The following is a 21,096-nucleotide window of genomic DNA, read 5'->3' on the forward strand; positions in this document are numbered from 1 at the left end:
TATCTTCAACATTAGTTATCTCTGTTATCATTATATTATGCCCCTCTGTTTGGTGTTTTTAATAGTTCATTTCACCTAGATTGTATTAGGTAAAATATAATTGCCACTTCTGCTGTTAGTTTTGTTCTCATTTGCCTAATATCTCTCTTTATCTCTTTTTTAATTTAAAAAATGTATTAAATATGTATTTTTAAATAACTAGCACATTTTCATCCAATTTTTAACACTATCAATCTCTTGCTTCTAAAGGAAGAATTTAACTCATTTCTAAATTCATACATTAATTGTATTCCTGCCATCTCTATATTTACTACCTAATGTCTTTAGCGATTTCCTTTTTTATTTTCCCTGGTTTTGGTTTGTTTGTTTTTTTTCACCAATTTGCTAAAGTTGGTATTTATTTCATTTCTTGACTTTTAAATTTAGAAACTGTAGTACACGCTTTATATTCTTACTGATCACTTTCCCTTTTCAAGGACTCATAATCGGACCCTATTTATCTACTAATATGATTCGCACTCTTTCCTATACCTAATATTCTATTAACCTCATCTCCTTACCCTTCTATGAGATGAAATCTTACACTACTTTTATCTTTCTTCTTTCCTTCTTGCCACTGTTCAAGTCTCACACGGACGACATTTTTAGAATAATTCTTCCCTTTCCCTCCCAACTACCAACCAACTATGGTTTCACAGAGCTAATGAAATATATTCAGATGTAAGCTATTATAATTTCTTTGCAGATGCTCCTTCTATTTTAATAAACCATATTATTGTTCTATTTCACATTACTAGAAAGTCTGTCACCACCCATTTAGATTTATATGTGTAAACCAGGGTTCTTTGCTCACCACATTTCTCTCTTCCTCCCTTTTCCTTACCTTGAGATTTCCATTATGATGGATCTGTTTGTAGGAGTTGGTCATTGAGTGTTTTCTTCTGATGGACTGAGTGATCTATTCTTTGAATTCTAATGTCTTTGCAAATATATTTCTTTTACTCCCAAGGGACAAATAATAACTTGACTAGGCACAGGATAGTTTAGTTGTAGTCGTTCCTCTCAGTAGTCTTCAAATATTATCCCAAACTCATCTAGCTTCCAGACTTCTAGACAATCCGAGCAATGGCGATCTCATTTTTCCATTATAAACATTGTTATGTACAAAATTGTGTCCCACAAAATTTTGTATGTTGAAGCCCAATTCCAATGCAATACATTTGGAGATAGGGCCTTTTGGGAGGTAAAAGAGGTTAAATGACATCATTAGGGTGTGGTCATAATCAAATAGGACTGATAGAAAAAGATGCCAGATCTCTCTGTCTCTCTGTCTGTCTCTTCCTCTCTCTCTTTCTTTGCTTGTGCACCCAGAGGAAAGGCACCGTGAGGACAGAGCTGTCTGCAAGCCAGAAAGAGGCATCACTAGAAACCATCTCTCCTGATGCTTTGACCTTGAACTTCTGGCCACCAGAACTGTGAGGAAATAAATTAATGTTGTTTAAGCCAACAAGTCTGTCATTCTGTCATGGTAGCCCAGGCCAAGTAATACAGGTTCTTTTTGCTTTTTATCTGAAAGTTTGTAAGATTTTCTCTTTAGCACTGGAACTCTATAATTTTATTAGAATGAACTTAACTGGGTGTGTCTTTTCTCACCAAATCTCACTGGAACTTCTGTCATTTTAATTTGCCCTACCCACATCCCTCAGGGAAATCTTCCTATAGGCACTTATTGCTTCTCTCTTTTTTTTTTTAATCCTCCTGAAATCCTATTATTTGTACTTTCGGTCTCTGAGGTTTATTCTCCAAATTTCTTATCTGTTATCTCATGTTTTTCATCTCTGTGTCATTTGAGATGTTTCTTCTAAATAGTGTTTCAGGTTATGAATTTAGGTCTCAGCAGTGATTGACTATCCTCTCAACCAATTTATTTGTTACTTTTTGTTTATTTCAGAAATCATGGTTTAGAAGACCTAGACAAGTATTCTGAGTACTGCACTACAATCTCTTGTTTTATTCAAGAAATTCAAACACATCTGACATTTTTCTGTTTCCATAAAAGTCTAGTTCCACCCAACTGACATCATAATATATTCCTACATTCTTCATTCAAAAAAATAACATAACTAATATTGTCCAGGGTATCTGTAGATGGGTATAGGGTACTTAGTTAAGAAAATTAACATAATTATTACCCTCATTGAGTTTATAGTCCAGTGGTATAAACAGGCATCATACAAACCCATAAATGAATATCTGCAAACAAATTTTAAGATATGCCATAAAAGAAAATAAGAGTACAAGATAAAATAACAGGGCAGGGTAGTGGTGTAGTAATAATTACTGTAAATAACATGGCTGTGAAATCTTCTCTGAGAAGTGAAATTTAATCCCAGAATAAAGAATGAGTTGGGAGACTAAGATTTAAATGGAAAAAGATTAAAGAAAAAGTTTATAAAGATAGTGAACAAGGAATTGAAAGGAGGCCACCACAACTGAAACAAGCTGGGCTTTGAAGGTTGCTGTGGTGGGAATGTGTCCCTCAAATTTCATGTGTTGGAAACTTAATCCCCAAATTCTTACATTAATTGGTGGTGGGGGTCTCTGGAACATAATTAGGATTAGATGAGGTCATAAGAATATGGCCCTGATGATGGGACTGGTAGCTTTATAAGAAGAGGGAGAGAGACCTGAGCAGGACTGCTCTTGTCCCCTCACCATGTGATATCCAGTGCTGTCTCAGGACTTTGCTGAGAGTTCTCATCAGCAAGAAGGGCCTCACCAGATACAGTCTCTTAAACTTGGACACTTGGACTTCTCAGCCTCTGGAACTGTAAGAAGTAAATTTATTTTTTTTATAAATTACCCAGTCTTGGGTATTCAGTTACAGCAACCAAAAAAAAAAAAAATACAAGCATTGTGTAAGAATGTAGTATTCACTGTAAGACCATGAAAAGTCATTGTCTTTTTTAAGAGCAGAGTAATATCATCCCACTTTCATATAAAAAGGATGACTCTGGAGGTTGTTTGAAGAATAGACTGGGGTGAATGAATCATGGCAATTTATAAGGAAACCTGAGATTTTAGAGTTATCTAAACCAATGGTTAGCAAACTTTTTCCATAAATGACAAAACAGTAAATATTTTAGGCTTTGCATTACATATGGTCTCTGTTGTAACTAAACCACTACTGCAGCATGTAAACTGCCATAGATAATATATAAATGAATGACTATAGCTGTGTTTTGTTAAATTTTATTAAAAGGAACAGGTAGTAAAGCTAAATTTGGCCTGCAAGTTGTAGTTTGCTGATTCCTGATGTAAACATTTAGAAATTCCTTTCACTCATGCCAAAAGATTATCACTAAGATGTTAATTCTGAAGTTCTGTGATGTATCCCATAGACTAATCACAGTGACTGGCATGTGGTAGTTGTTCAGCAAATACTTGCTGAAAAAATAATCCGTGTAAAGAACCATAATATTTAAACTTGTCTAATCAGAAAACAAATTTGTTTAGTCATTCCCTTGGCTTGGTGTCACTAAACCAGCTTTCTGCCCATATCAGAGCATATTGCAGAGTGACTAAAAGTAAGCAGTGCTGGACAATTAGCTTAACGGGTAAGATATTTCAAATTTGCCTTGGCTTGTAATCCTTTCTAATATTCTATATTTTCTTATCAATAAAGAGAGTCTACATATGAAAGAACTGCATCCCCATTTATCTTAGAATACTTCACAGTCTACTTTTGATGTTAGGATACAGTGAAATAGATTCAAGTTCTTCACTTATTCCCTATTTGATATATAAGATTTATGTAGTAATGTTATTAATCTTATGAAATTTGAATGCTGGATAATTGGAAGGTATATGGGTCCAAGCAACATTCCCAACACCAAGATGTTGGGAGAGTATGGGAAAATCTGGTGCATACATTACCAATGAGTAGGAGACATGTTCTAAATGCCAAGACCCCACAAACAGAATACATGATTACTAGATAGGACCTTGAAGGTTGAGCAACTCTGAACTGGGGATGATTTTGAAATCAACAAGTCCATTACCCCCACTTTCTTGAAAATAGTCCTCTCTGTGCTTATTATGGGATGTCACTTGTGAAGGTGACAGGTGTTTGCTAGGCTGAGATGAAGACTGGGAAAGATGCTGCAATGTTTATAAAAGCTTACTCTGTGTAAACCTTTCTCAGAATTTATTCCTTTTTAAGTCAGCTTAAGATGTCATATACGAGGGACACCATGGTCTATAAAAACTCATAAGAATCTGCCAGCCAGGTTGGACTTTTTACTCATTATAGTCCTTGAGAGATGCCAGGAATCATAGCTATGAGCACTATTTATTACTTATTTATTTTACTTGTAAGAAAAACATCACTACCAACTCATGGTAAGCTCGTATAATTATAATAGCTTATTTTTCAAACCTTGAGAAGCTTTTTAAAAATTTTTCAAATTACAAAATAAATGTGTTTTCACAGAAGAAAATTTTTAAAATACACATGTAAAAATAAAAAAATACCACCATGTATTTATTCGAAATCAATATCATGGTGAAAGCATTATTTGTGACCTGCTTTTAAAAACTTTATAATATAGCATACACATGCCATTAACAATTCTTCTAAATATCAAAATACATTCAACAAATCATATATCTTTGGATACACTGGATACATTTGTTGACGCAAGGTTTTTACTATTACAAATAATAGTATAAAGAATATTTTTGTATAATATGTTAATTTCCTAAGCGTTTTCTTAGTGTAAATTTAGACTTGACCCATGCCTCTAAATTACCCTGCATAGAGTTAATGATGTATTTATCCCAGCAGTGTTAAGAGATTAGCAGTTTTAATATAATTTCACCAAAACTGAATCTTGTCTTCAGTTTTTTTTTTTCAAAGAGACAATAAGTGGGGGAGGAGCCAAGATGGCCAAATAGGAACAGCTCCGGTCTACAGCTCCCAGCATGAGCGATGCAGAAGACGGGTGATTTCTGCATTTCCATCTGAGGTACCGGGTTCATCTCACTAGGGAGTGCCAAACAGTGGGCGCAGGTCAGTGGGTGCGTGAGCCAAAGCAGGGCGAGGCATTGCCTCACTCGGGAAGCGCAAGGGGTCAGGGAGTTCCCTTTCCTAGTCAAAGAAAGGGGTGACAGACGGCACCTGGAAAATTGGGTCACTCCCACCCAAATACTGCGCTTTTCCCACGGGCTTAAAAAACAGCGCACCAGGAGATTATATCCTGCACCTGGCTTGGAGGGTCCTATGCCCATGGAGTCTCGCTGATTGCTAGCACAGCAGTCTGAGATCAAACTGCAAGGCGGCAGCGAGGCTGGGGGAGGGGCGCTCGCCATTGCCCAGGCTTCCTTAGGTAAACAAAGCAGCCAGGAAGCTCCAACTGGTTGGAGTTCACCACAGCTCAAGGAGGCCTGCCTACCTCTGTAGGCTCCACCTCTGGGGCCAGGGCACAGACAAACAAAAAGACAGCAGTAACCTCTGCAGACTTAAATGTCCCTGTCTGACAGCCTTGAAGAGAGCAGTGGTTCTCTCAGCACGCAGCTGGAGATCTGAGAACTGGCAGACTGCCTCCTTAAGTGGGTCCCTGACCCCTGACCCCCGAGCAGCCTAACTGGGAGGCACCCCCGAGCAGGCACAGACTGACACCTCACACGGCCAGGTACTCCAACAGACCTGCAGCTGAGGGTCCTGTCTGTTAGAAGGAAAACTAACAAACAGAAAGGACATCCACACCAAAAACCCATCTGTACATTACCATCATCAAAGACCAAAAGTAGATAAAACCACAAAGATGGGGAAAAAACAGAGCAGAAAAACTGGAAACTCTAAAAAGCAGAGCACCTCTCCTCCTCCAAAGGAATGCAGTTCCTCACCAGCAACGGAACAAAGCTAGACAGAGAATGACTTTGACAAGCTGAGAGAAGAAGGCTTTAGACGATCAAATTACTCTGAGCTACGGGAGGACATTCAAACCAAAGGCAAAGAAGTTGAAAACTTTGAAAAAAATTTAGAAGAATGTATAACTAGAATAATCAATACAGAGAAGTGCTTAAACGAGCTGATGGAACTGAAAACCAAGGCTCGAGAACTACGTGAAGAATGCAGAAGCCTCAGGAGCCGATGCGATCAACTGGAAGAAAGGGTATCAGCGATGGAAGATGAAATGAATGAAATGAAGAGACAAGGGAAGTTTAGAGAAAAAAGAATAAAAAGAAATGAACAAAGCCTCCAAGAAATATGGGACTATGTGAAAAGACCAAATCTACGTCTGATTGGTGTACCTGAAAGTGACGGGGAGAATGGAACCAAGTTGGAAAACACTCTGCAGGATATTATTCAGAACTTCCCCAATCTAGCAAGGCAGGCCAACATTCACATTCAGGAAATACAGAGAATGCCACAAAGATACTCCTCGAGAAGAGCAACTCCAAGACACATAATTGTCAGATTCACCAAAGTTGAAATGAAGGAAAAAATGTTAAGGGCAGCCAGAGAGAAAGGTCCGGTTACCCTCAAAGGGAAGCCCATCAGACTAACAGCGGATCTCTTGGCAGAAACTCTACAAGCCAGAAGAGAGTGGGGGCCAATATTCAACATTCTTAAAGAAAAGAATTTTCAACCCAGAGTTTCATATCCAGCCAAACTAAGCTTCATAAGTGAAGGAGAAATAAAATACTTTACAGACAAGCAAATGCTGAGAGATTTTGTCACCACCAGGCCTGCCCTAAAAGAGCTCCTGAAGGAAGCACTAAACATGGAAAGGAACAACCCGTACCAGCTGCTGCAAAATCATGCCAAAATGTAAAGACCATCGAGACTAGGAAGAAACTGCAGGAACCAACGAGCAAAATAACCAGCTAACATCATAATGACAGGATCAAATTCACACATAACAATATTAACTTTAAATGTAAATGGACTAAATGCTCCAATTAAAAGACATAGACTGGCAAATTAGATAAAGAGTCAAGACCCATCAGTGTGCTGTATTCAGGAAACCCATCTCACGTGCAGAGACACACATAGGCTCAAAATAAAAGGATGGAGGAAGATCTACCAAGCAAATGGAAAACAAAAAAAGGCAGGGGTTGCAATCCTAGTCTCTGATAAAACAGACTTTAAACCAACAAAGATCAAAAGAGACAAAGAAGGCCATTACATAATGGTAAAGGGATCAATTCAACAAGAAGAACTAACTATCCTAAATATATATGCACCCAATACAGGAGCACCCAGATTCATAAAGCAAGTCCTGAGTGACCTACAAAGAGACTTAGACTCCTACACATTAATAATGGGAGACTTTAACACCCCACTGTCTACATTAGACAGATCACGAGACAGAAAGTCAACAAGGATACCCAGGAATTGATCTCAGCTCTGCACCAAGCGGACCTAATAGACATCTACAGAACTCTTCACTCCAAATCAACAGAATATACATTTTTTTCAGCACCATACCACACCTATTCCAAAATTGACCACATACTTGGAAGTAAAGCTCTCCTCAGCAAATGTAAAAGAAGAGAAATTATAACAAACTATCTCTCAGACCACAGTGCAATCAAACTAGAACTCAGGATTAAGAATCTCACTCAAAACCGCTCAACTACATGGAAAGTGAACAACCTGCTCCCGAATGACTACTGGGTACATAACGAAATGAAGGCAGAAATAAACATGTTCTTTGAAAGCAATGAGAACAAAGACACAACATACCAGAATCTCTGGGACACATTCAAAGCAGTGTGTAGAGGGAAATGTATAGCACTAAATGCCCACAAGAGAAAGCAGGAAAGATCCAAAATTGACACCCTAACATCACAATTAAAAGAACTAGAAAACCAAGAGCAAACACATTCAGAAGCTAGCAGAAGGCAAGAAATAACTAAAATCAGAGCTGAACTGAAGGAAATAGAGACACAATAAACCCTTCAAAAAATTAATGAATCCAGGAGCTGGTTTTTTGAAAGGATCAACAAAATTGATACACCCCTAGCAAGACTAATAAAAAAAGAGAGAAGAATCAAATAGATGCAATAAAAAATGATAAAGGGGATATCACCACCGATCCCACAGAAATACAAACTACCATCAGAGAATACTACAAACACCTCTATGCAAATAAACTAGAAAATCTAGAAGAAATGGATAAATTCCTCGACACATACACTCTCCCAAGACTAAACCAGGAAGAAGTTGAATCTCTGAATAGACCAATAACAGGACCTGAAATTGTGGCAATAATCAATAGCTTACCAACCAAAAAGGGTCCAGGACCAGATGGATTCACAGCCAAATTCTACCAGAGGTACAAGGAGGAACTGGTACCATTCCTTCTGAAACTATTCCAATCAATAGAAAAAGAGGGAATCCTCCCTAACACATTTTATGAAGCCAGCATCATCCTGATACCAAAGCCGGGCAGAGACACAACCAAAAAAGAAAATTTTACACCAATATCCTTGATGAACATTGATGCAAAAATCCTCAATACCATACTGGCAAACCGAATCCAGCAGCACATCAAAAAGCTTATCCACCATGATCAAGTGGGCTTCATCCCTAGGATGCAAGGCTGGTTCAATATACGTAAAGCAATAAATGTAATCCAGCATATAAACAGAACCAAAGACAAAAAACACATGATTATCTCAATAGATGCAGAAAAGGCCTTTGACAAAATTCAACAACTCTTCATGCTAAAAACTCTCAGTAAATTAGGTATTGATGGGATGTATGTCAAAATAATAAGAGCTATCTATGACAAACCCACAGCCAATATCATACTGAATGGGCAAAAACTGGAAGCATTCCCTTTGAAAACGGGCACAAGACAGGGATGCCCTCTCTCACCACTCCTATTCAACATAGTGTTGGAAGTTCTGGCCAGGGCAATTAGGCAGAAGGAAATAAAGGGTATTCAATTAGGAAAAGAGGAAGTCAAATTGTCCCTGTCTGCAGATGACATGATTGTATATCTAGAAAATCCCATTGTCTCAGTCCAAAATCTCCTTAAGCTGATAAGCAACTTCAGCAAAGTCTCAGGATACAAAATCAATGTACAAAAATCACAAGCATTCTTATACACCAACAACAGACAAACAGAGAGCCAAATCATGAGTGAACTCCCATTCACAATTGCTTCAAAGAGAATAAAATACCTAGGAATCCAACTTACAAGGGATGTGAAGGACCTCTTCAAGGAGAACTAGAAACTACTGCTCAAGGAAATAAAAGAGGATACAAACAAATGTAAGAACATTCCATGCTCATGGGTAGGAAGAATCAATATCGTGAAAATGGCCATACTGCCCAAGGTAATTTACAGATTCAATGCCATCCCCATCAAGCTACCAATGACTTTCTTCACAGAATTGGAAAAAACTACTTTAAAGTTCATACGGAACTAAAAAAGAGCCCGCATCGCCAAGTCAATCCTAAGCCAAAAGAACAAAGCTGGAGGCATTACACTACCTGACTTCAAATTATACTACAAGGCTACAGTGACCAAAACAGCATGGTACTGGTACCAAAACAGAGATATAGATCAATGGAACAGAACAGAGCCCTCAGAAATAACGCCACATATCTACAACTATCTGATCTTTGACAAACCTGAGAAAAACAAGCAATGGGGAAAGGATTCCCTATTTAATAAATGGTGCTGGGAAAACTGGCTAGCCATATGTAGAAAGCTGAAACTGGATCCCTTCCTTACACCTTATACAAAAATCAATTCAAGATGGATTAAAGATTTAAACGTTAGACCTAAAACCATAAAAACCCTAGAAGAAAACCTAGGCATTACCATTCAGGACATAGGCATGGGCAAGGAATTCATGTCTAAAACACCAAAAGCAATGGCAACAAAAGCCAAAATTGACAAATGGGATCTAATTAAACTAAAGAGCTTCTGCACAGCAAAAGAAACTACCATCAGAGTGAACAGGCAACCTACAAAATGGGAGAAAATTTTTGCAACCTACTCATCTGACAAAGGGCTAATATCCAGAATCTACAATGAACTCAAACGAATTTACAAGAAAAAAACAAACAACCGCATCAAAAAGTGGGCAAAGGACATGAACAGACACTTCTCAAAAGAAGACATTTATGCAGCCAAAAAACACATGAAAAAATGCTCACCATCACTGGCCATCAGAGAAATGCAAATCAAAACCACAAGGAGATACCATCCCACACCAGTTAGAATGGCAATCATTAAAAAGTCAGGAAACAACAGGTGCTGGAGAGGATGTGGAGAAATAGGAACACTTTTACACTGTTGGTGGGACTGTAAACTAGTTCAACCATTGTGGATGTCAGTGTGGCGATTCCTCAGGGATCTAGAACTAGAAATACCATTTGACCCAGCCATCCCATTACTGGGTATATACCCAAAGGACTATAAATCATGCTGCTATAAAGACACATGCACAAGTATGTTTATTGCGGCATTTTTCACAATAGCAAAGACTTGGAACCAACTCAAATGTCCAACAATGATTGATAGACTGGATTAAGAAAATGTGGCACATATACACCATGGAATACTATGCAGCCATAAAAAATGATGAGTTCATGTCCTTTGTAGGGACATGGATGAAATTGGAAATCATCATTCTCAGTAAACTATCACAAGAACAAAAAACCAAACACCGCATATTCTCACTCATAGGTGGGAATTGAACAAGGAGAACACATGGACACAGGAAGAGGAACATCACACTCTGGGGCCTGTTGTGGGGTGGGGGAAGCGGGGAGGGATAGCATTGGGAGATATACCTAATGCTAGATGACGAGTTAGTGGGTGCAGCACACCAGCGTGGCACATGTATACATATGTAACTAACCTGCACATTGTGCACTGTACCCTAAAACTTAAAGTATAATAATAATAAAAAAAAACAAAGAGACAATAAGTATCTAATTTTAGTTTCCTTTGCTTTGATTTTAATTAGTTGAATATTTTTTCAAGTCTTGTCATTGATATTTCTTATTTTATAAATTACTGATCTTTTATTATTTCTCCTTTGTATATTTATTTTATATAGTCACAATTTTATTAGTCTTTCATCTATTACAGACATTTACATGTTGTATTTTCTCAGTTTGTCATTTGTGTTTATTGTTATAAAGTTTTTAATATGTAAAATTTCAAATTGCATTCAGTAATAGCCCACATTTATGTAGCTGGTCTATAGATTTCAGATTGTACTAAATTTTTAACACATGCAATTTTATTTAATCTTTAAACCACCTTTAAAATGCATACGATAAGTATCCTTATTTCACTGGGGAAACTGAGCCACAGAGAGGTTCAGTGTCTTTCCCAAGTTGCATACCAATTATTATATGTTAGAGCTTGGTATTTAAAATTAGAGAATCTGATTCTAGAGTTCTTTTTATTGAATATTTTCTTTTTTCTTTTTTCTTGAGGTATTTGCCTAGAAAGTCTTGACCCACTCTAACACTGGATTTTTTTTTAATTTCTTACACTATTCTCTTTATCTAACCCTTCACTTTCTTTTTTTCCATTCTCTTTTTCTTCTTCTTTACCATATTTCCGTTCCTCCTTCCCAAACTTCTACATTCTCTTGATTTTATCTGGATGAAAGTTAGTTCTCCAAATAGTTAACCAATGATGTCTGAACTACTTATTAAACAATCTAGCACTTTGTCAATAATTTGAATGCTAAATGTATCATATGAATAACAGATATACTTGGATGTGTGTTTTATTTTATTGTTCTATTGTTATTGTACTAATGCCACATGGTTTAAATATTCTATAATATTTTATTATCTGAGAGTGTAAATACTTTATCACAATATTTTTTCAAAATTGTTTTACTATTAATGATCATATGTTTTGCCATATAAACCTTTTCTTGCTTATCAGTTTTCAAATAATGAGTTGATTTTCTACTTCTCCAAAGGTAAACAATAAGGGTATTTTGGTGTTTTGTTTTTTGATATTATAAACTGATGAATTTTAAAATACTGCTGTGTTTTAATATCCTTATTAACACTCAAATTTTCCATTTTTGGGCAGTGGAAGCCTCTTAAAATTTTATCTGAATGATTTTGAATCAAACTCCAACTGCCTTTTGTAACTTTCATACTTTCAATGATCTAGACTCATTTTCTACCTCAAATCAGGAGTCAGTCATATCTTCAAAGATCCCCGATTAATGTTGCGATTAAGTTTATGAGTTGAGCATTCGGGGTGCTCATTGCTATTGCTTTAGTCATGATTTCAAGTATTTTTTTTCCTGCCAAAGAAAATACAGTATGAGTTCATACTGATATTTTCATTGAAATGTGGGATTAAACTTCTTGGCATTTCTTATTTGATTTTAGATATGATCTCTTCTTTAACATTCAAAGTGTTTATTCACATAATTATTTTCTCTACACACACACACACAATTGACTAACAATAAGCTTTGGTGTGTTTATGTTTTGTTTTAATTATTGTTATCTTCTGCATTTAATCCGTTAAGGGCATGCAATAAAATTACCGCATTTTAAAGTTATTTGAAACAGTTTCTGCATCATTTTTCCAACAACTCAATTCAAAGATTTTTTTTTTAATTATTAGCAATTCCTTTTTTAAGTCTTATGTAATTTTGTTTCAAAAGTATATGCATTTACATGGTGTTAAAGTCAAACCTACAAAACAAAATGTATTAGAAAAGTCTAAATTCAATCCTGTCTCTGCTATTCTCTTTTAAAAAAAAATTAAGTTTTTTCTTCCATTTTTAAGTAAAGGATTTATATGTATATATGTCCTTTTATATTCCATATCTATCCACTTTAAAAATAAAGGATTTATGTACATATACCCTTTAATATATATTTATATGTACATTAAATATACATATGAATGCATGGATATATATAGATATAAAATATATATTGGTCCCTTCTTTCTCAATTAAATGTTGTGCCATATTATACAAAAATGTTTCCAATAGTTTTATTGTTTTTACTTAATACATCCCCAAAGATCATATAAGAGCAGCAGCATACAAATATATGTTTAATTACACACTAGAATAATACTTCATTGTGTATTCATAGTTTAGTTAGTTTTGTTTTGTTTTTATTTTTATTTTACCTTGGTGTTTTCTTTTATTGAATCATACAAAATTGTTTGTATGATTTATTAGCTAAATAAATCTTTTAGCTAATATACCTTTTAAGAAACAACCGATTTCAAAACATTCAGCAGCTTCTCATTTTTATGTAGCATTTTTTTTAACCTGTAGCGTATTTTTTCAAAACAAAACTCTTAAATAGATGCGCTTTGAAAGTTAACTGGTAATGACTTGATTTATATCATAGCTTAAGAGAACAATTAGTTTAAAAGGACAGACTAGACGTGTGTTTCTTTAAAAAAATATACAATTTTTGATCAGGTGAATTCAAGTACGGATTTAAAAACAGACAGCATCCTAATGTGCCTCCTTTTATTTATAATGCCACTTCTTGAAATTATAGTGATCTACAATGTGAACAGTAAAGCAAATAATTTCAAACTATATTTTTATGTACATTTAAAGCCCTTTAGGATTATGTACCACTATTAAGCACGTGGACTGAAACCAGGGCACTTCCAACATATAGCTCATGCTTCTATGTGATTATTTTTAAGAGCAAACTTAGAGGCATTCTTTTTCCTCCACCCCCAACTGAAACAATTTTCAGCTACAGAGGAGAGCTGCTACCTCACTCCAGCAATGAAAAATATTACTGTAAATCCAATTTGACCAGCCAGTTTCTCAAGATCCTTTTTTATTTATTTATTTGTTGTAGAGATGGGTGGTCACTATGTTGCCCAGGCTGGACTTGAACTCCTAGGCTCAAGATACTCCCGACTAAGCTTAGAGTAGCTGGGGCCACAGCCACCTACCACCACACCCTGATCTCATATGTTGTCACTCCCAGCTAATTTTTTTTTAACTTTTTGTAGAAACAAGGTCTCGCTATGTTATCCAGGCTGGTCTCAAACCCCTGTCTTGGTCTCCCAAGGTGTTGGGATTACATGTGTGAGCCACCACGCCCGGCCATCAAGACCCTTTTTTATTTTATTTTTATTTTTTTAAATTATACTTTAAGTTCTAGGGTACATGTGCACACCGTGCAGTTTCGTCACATATGTATACATGTGCCACGTTGGTGTGCTGCATCCATTAACTCGTCATTTACATTAGGTATATCTCCTAATGCTATCTATCCCTCCCCCTACTCACAACTTATCAGTACAGTTTTACGTTCTCTTTCTTTCCTTCTTCTTACAAAAACAAAACATCAGAACATATAGGAGGGCATCCCTGCTGGCCTGTTCATCCTGCAAGGTTTCTCGAAAAGGCAGAGCCTGTTGCAACACCTTCTCTGGTCAGCCATGCAGGGTGAGCAGACACCTGTGCTTGGCCTCACAAAGCAAAAAGGTGGACCTAGAACCCACTCTTCCCACAGCAGACACAGAAGGTTAAAAAGTAACAACAAATCACAAAGTGACTTCAAGCATATTAAAGAAATCAATGATTTAGTGTCTTAAACACATGTTCTCACTTTTAAGTGGGAACTAAATAATGTGTACATGTGGACATAGAGGTTGGAATAATAGACCTTGAAGACTAGGAAAGGTGGGAGGGGCAGGGGGTGCTAGGGATGAGAAATTACTTAATGGGCACAATGAACACTATTTGGGTGATGGTTACACTGAAGTCCAGACTTCACCACTATGCAATATATCCATGTGGCAAAACAGCACTTGTATCCTCAAATCAATAAAAGTAAAAAAAAATTTAAAAATTCACTGGTCTCCTTAAACTAATATAAACAACTTTGTGAGCCACAGTCTTTGAAAAAATTATAATCGTAATTGGCCACACTCCCTTGTTTCATATATATATATATACACACACACATATACACATACACACACACACACAAAATCTTGAAATGGTGTGATTTAGATCCTGCCTTGGCCTGAGCTCTAAGGGCTACACTTACCCATCTGGGAATTGTAGCACAGGTTTACCTTACTTTTCTTTTTTTTTTAATATTTAAATTATGTTAAGTATTCAGGAGGCTGAGAACACAGACTCCCTCTCCCCTATGATCGTCTATACTTAGGCTAAGAATTAAACAAGAACCTTTGTGTTCAGCTAGTGCCAAAACAAAACTGAGCCCTAAACAGGTTGCCATAAGCATGCTGGCTTTGCTTAGTGTTTAATGTTTTTTTTTTAAAAAAAGCATGGAACACTTCACGAATTTGAGTGCCATCCTAGTGCAGGAGCCATGCTGATCTTCTCTGTATTGTTCCAGTTTTAGTATATATGCTACAGAAGTGAACACTCATAGCTTATTTAACTAGTCCCCTATAGATGGACACTTGGGGACATAGTCTTTTACTATGACAAAGAGTGCTGTAATGAACATCTTTGGGAATATGTCTTTTTGTACTTTTGGAACGTATCATTGTGACAAATTATTAGAAGTAAGATTGCTGGGTCAACGGGTCAATATATATGCATATGTTACATGGATATATAATTTTGCTAGATGTCACCATATTGCTTGTGTAATTTAATATATCCATTGCTAATCTACAAGAGTGTGTATATCTTTGAAGTTTCACAAGTAGTGTGCTTGTCAACCTTTTGGATTTTGGCAATCTGGGAGGAAAGTAATGGCATATCAGTGTCGTTTTTAAATTTCATTTTTCTTACTATAAGAGAGGTTGAACATCTTTTCATAAGTTAAGGACCATTTGTTTTTTACTTTCTGTAAATCAATGTCTTTATATATCTCATGCATTTGTCTTGTTGTTTCTTATGTTTTTAGAAGTTCTTTTTATGTTAAGATTACTGACTCTTCTGGTGTGTTTTGCAAGTAAGTTATGAACTATTTTGGTACTTGCAAAAATTATACATATAAATTATACATTAAAAAATACATAATATTATACATTAAAAATTATACATATATTATAAATATTTACATCATATTATAAATATATATGATATAACATATATATTATATAGATTATATCATATATAATTATATACATTTATATACATTCATATATCTCAAGATTTCCCCTATTGAATGTGGATTTGAGTATTATTAATTATTCCCATTTCTAGATCATAAAATAATTACTTCATACTTTATTCCATTATATGTTAGTTTTTAACATTTAAACCTTTGATTCATTTTGGATTCTTTTTTGGTATATGGGATGAGGACTAGACCAATTTTCATTTTTTATTTTGTTATTCATATATTCCATTACCATTCATCAAGAAGTTCATCTTTCCCCCAGTAGTATGAAATGTTCTGGTATTATAAATTCAATTTTTGTATATAAGTCTATTACTGGTTCTGTTCACAATGTTTTAATCGGAGAGATTTTAGCTATTTTTGCTTTTTATTCTTGCAAATATACTTTATAATTAACTTGTCTGGCTCCAGAAAAAAAAAATATAAAAATTTTTCCTTTTAATTTGGTCCTATGATATTTACATATTAACTTTAAAATAATATATTTTAATGATGTTGAATGTTCCTTCCAGGAATATGATACGTCTTTCTATTTTTCCAACTCTACTTCAGGAGTGTTTTATAATTTTTCTCATATAAATTTTGCCTGTTTTAAACTTTTTTTATGTTATTGATGGAGTCTTCTCTTTAATACATTGTTCAGGTCTATTTTTGAGTTAATTATTGTCTATGTTGTAAGGCAGTAGTCCAACTTCATTCTTTTGCATTTCATATCCAGTTATCCTAGTATCTTTAGTTGGAAACACTATTATTTCCCCCACTGAACTGCCATAGCATCCTTGACAATAGTTGAGTCTAAATATGAGTTTACTTCATTTTATTACTTGGATCTGTGTGACTATTCTTATGCCAGTACACATTTACTAACACTATGTAAATTTTTAAGTCAGGAAGTTTGACTCCTCTAACTTTGTTCTTCTTTTTCAAAATTGTTTTGGCTATTCTGGGTCCCTTGTATTTTCATAGCTGTTGCTTTTGAACATATAATTTGAAACCAATCAGTGTTTTAAATTCTAATATTTGCTTTATTAGAATTTTTAATTGTTCCATTTGATTTCATCAAAGAATTAATTATGAGCTTTCCCTCCTCTCTATTTCTTGTAACTCTACCTAATTTTCCCATCTCTCATTTCCATTACTAAAGTTTCGGATCAATGTTAAATAATAGTTGTGATTGCACGAATCCTTGTAGCATTCCTGACTTCAAAGAGAATTAAAGGCTTACTGTTAATTTTGATGTTGGTTATTAATTTTAGCAAAAATAACAATTTAGCAAATTGTTTCTCGTTAATTAAAACCTTGGAAACAGGAATGACTATGAGGGTGTCTGAAATTTCTGAGTCGTAATTTCCCTGTGAAACTAGGGAACTGAAGCTAGATTGGATCAGTGTCCAGTCAAACAAATGCTGGCTTTAGGGTTCAACACAAACTAGCTTTCCTAACTAACTCTGGAATATTGGACCTGTTAATTAATATTTCCAAGCCTAAATTCCTCATTGATGAAAAATTTTGACTGGTCATGCTTACCCTGCAGTGTTTTAGGGATTAAAGCTAAAGCGCCTGGCACATAATAACCAAGAGACAGTAGCTTTTATTCATTTTATAACCTATAACGTTTTTCTAGCTCTAAAATGCTATGGAGTGCTCTGAACGTCTCTTTTCATACTCAAATATGTAATAAAACGAATTGCCAAATAATTATGCCCTAACTTGGAGTGGAAGTTTAAACCTCAGTAAAGGACAGACTGAATTATCCCAGTCAGATCCTTGACAGTTTCGTTATGGCAGATAGATACGCCACACAGCAATAAATATAAGAAAACTCAACAATGGAACCGAGATAAGATTTTGTGTGCTATTCACATAACCCAACATCAAAATGAGTTGACTACTTGACATAGATTCAGAGAGATCTTACGAGTTGGAAGGAACATCGGTGGGTGATGAATTTCATCTCAGACACAAAGTGTCACTATTCATTCTATGACTTTATTGTGACAAGTTTATCTTCTCATTTGTTATTCCCTTCCACCTATCCATCTCCTAAGATAATTAATAATCACTTACCATGAATTTAGTGACCTATGTACATGTCTCATGTCTCTTACTAGACTGAGCCATCCATGGGTCAAGCACCATGTGATATTCAAATCAGTGATTCCTGGTAAGTACAGAAGAATGAATAAATAGCTCTGTAGTTGAATGGATGAAAGAATGAACCAATAAATTAACTAACTGGTTAATCAACCACCTTCCTGCCTTTTCCATTCCATTTGCATTCACTAGGTTTAAGTGTAAAGGAAAAAAATCATGTGCAATCATGTAAATAGGTATCTCAGGAATCACTTATGCTTCCCAGCAAGACCTTGCTCTAATATAACTGATGTCATTTCTAAGAACCTCATTTATTAATTAGTTTACCTACGTCAATTTGATTATCTTTGGGAGGTACACAAAGACTGAAAATATATATATATATATATACACACACACACATATTTATATGTGTATATTTATAAATACACATATATTTCTATTTTTTAGTGTAAATTATTTTTTCCTGGAATTTGCAGGTCACTAATCCAAATTGAATAACTAGTTCATGGAAGGAACAGTACAAGGGACTCTTTCAGTGTCACAGGAGAAAGAATTGTTGGAGACCCACTGCTCACTTTCGCTTTTTCTCCCCCGGACACCTGAGTACCCTCGAATCCCACCACAGTTTCTCCTAAGGCATGTTTGTCAGTGCGTTTACAGAGGTTCTAATTAATTCTTTGTAATTGCATAGTGTTTTCTGCCTCTATTTCTCACCGCTGCCCCAGCCTTGGAAACAAGATGTTCCACCTCTGGAGGCTGCCCTGGTAAAAGCCTATTAATAAATAATTAAGTTTGGAGACTCCTGCAGTGGTGAGTCATGGCTGGAGATCATGTGGAAGCTGTCTCCATGGTAACTCACCAACAGGAACTGCACTGCTCTATTTCTCTTTTTGTATGTGTGGAGAGAGTGGAGGCAAACGCGTAGATTAAAAAGAGATTTGTTTTATGTATGTTTCTTTCTTTTTGTTTTGAAAAAACATCTGCCACTGAATTTAGAATTCGAGAAAGGCTATGTTTATGGCAAATGAAATGTGACCTTCAGCTGGGTGCAAAACCTTCTCACACCTCTCTTCCTTATCCCAAGCTCATCTGCTCCTTCTTCCGGATCTGTTAACTGGCTCCACCCTACCTTACTGGGTGTACTATTGCTTTCCACAAAGCTATTGCCATGTAGTCATTACTGTGCCACTGGCCCCTGCCAAATGCTTCTTCACTCACTTCTCTCCCCGTCTCTGTTAACTTGCTCTTCAGTGTAAGCTAAACTTATATAGAATGCAAAGAACATGGATTTTGGAGTAGGGTGGGTCCCCAGCCTCTTCTCCTAACTAGCTATGCGACTTAGGAAAGTTACTGGACCTCTCTCTGCCTGTTTCCCTGCCCATAAAATGCAAATAATAATCCCCCTGCAGGATTGTAGTGAAGTTACAGGAGGCAGCATAAAGTAGGCAATAAAAACATACATTTTTACATCAGATTGGATTTGAATCTTCTCTTTGCCTTTTACTCACTTTCTCTTTTAGGGAAAGTTAATTTCCCTAAGTCTCAGTTCCTTATCTAAAAAGCTGATCAAACAATCACAGACAGATTTATTTGAAACATTAACTTACAGGAAGGTATGTGAAAGCCTTTTGCAAAGTGTGAATACTTAGTACATGCCCATTACAGTTTATTAAAGGATGTAGCATTATAGTTGGTGTCTAAGAAATGAAGCTATTTTTATGATGATGAGTTTATTGTGAGACAATGGTAACTTGATATAAAGGTCTGACAGGTGGGGGTCAGCAGCTTGGGCACAACAGAGCGAAAGTCATCGAACCCTTGCGTCCTTGCCTAGATTGACACTCGATTCTGCTTCAGATAGAACCTTTGACTTTCTAACCAGATCTAAGCTCAGACTCCTTTGCAGAATCATGACCCAGGCCAATCTTATCCCAGCACTGAGGTCATTTGTTCTGGATATTCTGCATTTTCCTCCCTCCTGTGCTCTGTTCTGTGATCCAAGAGGCTGACACTTGCAGACTGTATCTCTTAAGCTTGCTTTCAGGTGGCTTCCAGGTGTATAAAACCAATAAAAGAAACCCAATGAGAGCTACACAATTATTTAATAGGAGCAAAGAGAACGAGGTCTGGAACCCAGGAGATTCACTGGGTTCTCCGTTGGTACATCAAAGTTTAATAATGAATAGAAAACTAAGGCAACCTAATCAATCCTGAACAACTGGGAACTTAGATCCTTCCATCATGAAGTCATGGATCATTCTCCCAAGCAAAGAATCTTGAACTGATGGCAGAGGATGAAGGTAAAGAATGGCTGGTGTCAGAGGAAAGCTATGATAATTAACATAGGTCTTGGGACTAGCCATAGAAGTGATAACTATAGAAACCATGCACATTTCATGTTACTTGACTTTTCCCATCTGTTCTTCCTACCTTAAATAAAAAATTCCAGAAGTGTCCATCAAATTTCAGGGAGATATGTGAGGGAATTGACATCATCCTATGAAAATATGGTAGCTGGTGAGACTTTTTCTCTCCTCTCTTTTGGGGGCAACTGTTTCTTTACTTAATAAAAAGCAAGAAAAGATGCTGAATGGCAAAACGGGGAGACTGAAGAGGTTTTCCTATACTTATTCCACCTCTCACATCCCAAGTCTCTTCTTTCTCTGACCCACTCTGGGGCCAAGGAAGCCGTTGCCTGCATACACCTTGCTGATGGTTTCAAGTTGGGTTTGGCCAATGGGATGCATCAGCAAGAGACTGAAGGGTGAAAGAAGACTTAAGTAGAGGGGAAGTGCTTCGGCTATGCCTGCCCTGCTCCTTCTGTAGCTGAGCATCTGTGGCAGATGCTGTGTCCTTCCATGACCACAGCTTTTGTGAGGCCACCT

The 21,096-nt window shown here is 36.1% G+C and overlaps 1 long non-coding RNA gene and 1 other non-coding gene across 2 annotated transcripts in view; both read right to left on the reverse strand.

Moving 5' to 3' along the window:
• The window catches only part of LOC107968413 (uncharacterized), a 175,448-nt gene that overhangs the window by 132,183 nt on the left and 22,169 nt on the right, over positions 1-21,096 (reverse strand). The window lies entirely within an intron of this gene.
• Positions 15,300-15,406, reverse strand: LOC112205809 (U6 spliceosomal RNA). Its single transcript, XR_002939891.1, has one exon. It is a non-coding gene; the product is annotated as a U6 spliceosomal RNA (small nuclear RNA).

The sequence above is a fragment of the Pan troglodytes genome, chromosome 16 (genome assembly GCF_028858775.2).
Source record: "Pan troglodytes isolate AG18354 chromosome 16, NHGRI_mPanTro3-v2.0_pri, whole genome shotgun sequence".
Lineage (NCBI taxonomy): Eukaryota > Metazoa > Chordata > Mammalia > Primates > Hominidae > Pan > Pan troglodytes.